We start from the raw sequence: 1,924 nt of genomic DNA, 5'->3' as shown, positions 1-1,924 counted from the left end.
TCTTTTTCAAAGCAGACTAAATTTGAATTTCTATTGAGATGATGCAGTAAGTAATCTTCCTTCCTGACCAAGGAGGCAAAGCTCCCAAGCAGGGAGCTGTCCATCAGTAATTCTGTGTTGGGAATTGTGTTTTCTGTGTCTATAACCTGGCTGGTCTGGGCAGAGGTGGCTCAGCTTGCAAGGGTCCCTTCTGGCCAGAGCAGCAAGGATGGCCCCGACTTCAAGGAGGGCTTCATCTGCCAGGTGTCAGCACCTTGCCCAGGGCATGTGTGTCCCTGAGCACACCTGCGCTCACCTTCCCCTCCTCATGGCCATGAGCATGAAGCCCCACGGGTGAACTCCCGTCTGCCGGCCGGACTCGCTCCCTGCTGGTGAGCAGCTGTCAGTGCCCCCTACACACGTGCGAAGGAAAGAGGAAGGGGCTGATCCTTGCTTGGTTCGATGGGGCAAGATATTTTCCCATATAGGATTTTTGTTTACACACCAAAAGCAAATGCTTATGATTTCCAGGGCCCTTAAATTTTTTTTTTTTAAATTAAAGCTCATAGCTATGGTTTGAAGCAGACATAGGGAAATGGAATAGAGTGAACCCAGCAAAAGGAAATGGTGACTGAAGTGTCCACTTGTGTCCCCTTCATTTAACAGACCCACTGTTAAAAATTATTCTGTTTTATTTAAAAGTTTGAATAATCATTAGAAAAGTGTCTAGGGTCTGGGGCTGAAGTCCTTACCCAGAGAGTATGGTAACCACTCAGCCAGAGACACTCCTCTCATCTGCTCTAATATGCTCTCTCATCCTCTCCCAAATGCAACTCAGGAGAGAAGTGCATCAAGACAGCTCTTCTCTTCCTTCTCTCCCTACCTCTTTGACTCTAAAACTCCAGTGGCAAACATATTTGCTTCCTCAAAAGCACAGGAAAGAGGATTAACCCCCATCACTCAAAATGGAGATTTTATCTGCCTGCCTCCATTTGCCAGTGCTGCTTGGGAATCAGTATAAGTCCCCTCCCCTCTATATGTCTGAAATGCCCAAATCAGGTTGCTTTTATAAATCCTATAATAATTTTTAAGTCATTGAACAAATTAATTAAATTACAGCCCTGTTCATGAACACTTTTAGATCATCTGGAAACAGAGGTTTCAGTGAATAAATAAATAAATCAGTGTTAAAATAAACAAACAAACAAGAAGGGCAATTCCAGACTCTCCCTCAGTTTCCAAAAAGCCTGGATTTCTTACTGTGTCATCTCCTTCTGCTGGCCACCTCCCCAGGACCCCAGAAGCAGCACTGACTCTGCCAGCCCCACTAGCCCTAGGTTCTCCTGGTGGCCAGTCTCTTCGCGAACGAAGAACCGGGGAAGGTCTTTCCACCTTCCAGCCTGCGCATTGGATTTTTTAGGTGAGACACAGTGTGCGCGGAACTGAGCCCACCCTTTAATCCTGAGGTTCATCTGCCGGGGCCAAGCACGCTTGGACGGTGGCAGCGAGGTCCTCAGGACGTAGATGGATTGCCTTTGCGGGCTAACGAGCTCCATCTGCCCGGGGAGGGGCCCCGACCGGGAATCGAACCCGGGTCTCTGCAGTGACAGTGCAGTGTGTTTTCCTCTACACCACCAGGGGCTCCCTAGGAACCCAGAGAATAACACAACATTGTTGAGGTCTCTGGATAAGTTTCACTTTTCCTAGGAGCTGGAAAGGTATGCTGAACATTCACCATCCTTTTCCTATTTTACTGCACCCTTAGGGTGGGATTTGTTCCATTAAACTTGGAGGGCTACCATATTTGGGCAACTTATTTAGGCTTCCTTTATGTAGGCAGGGGAAAGAAATGGGTCCTTCTTGTGACCAGCCCTTCGAAAGACACCTTTTTTCACAGAAAGGCTCATGTGGGCTGTATCGATGGCACAGAAATATCCATCTCTTT

Source organism: Empidonax traillii, unplaced genomic scaffold (genome assembly GCF_003031625.1).
Source record: "Empidonax traillii isolate 1590-97213 ecotype Southwest subspecies unplaced genomic scaffold, ASM303162v1 scaffold679:size546144, whole genome shotgun sequence".
Taxonomy (NCBI): Eukaryota; Metazoa; Chordata; class Aves; order Passeriformes; family Tyrannidae; genus Empidonax; species Empidonax traillii.
This window is presented reverse-complemented; position numbering follows the sequence as displayed.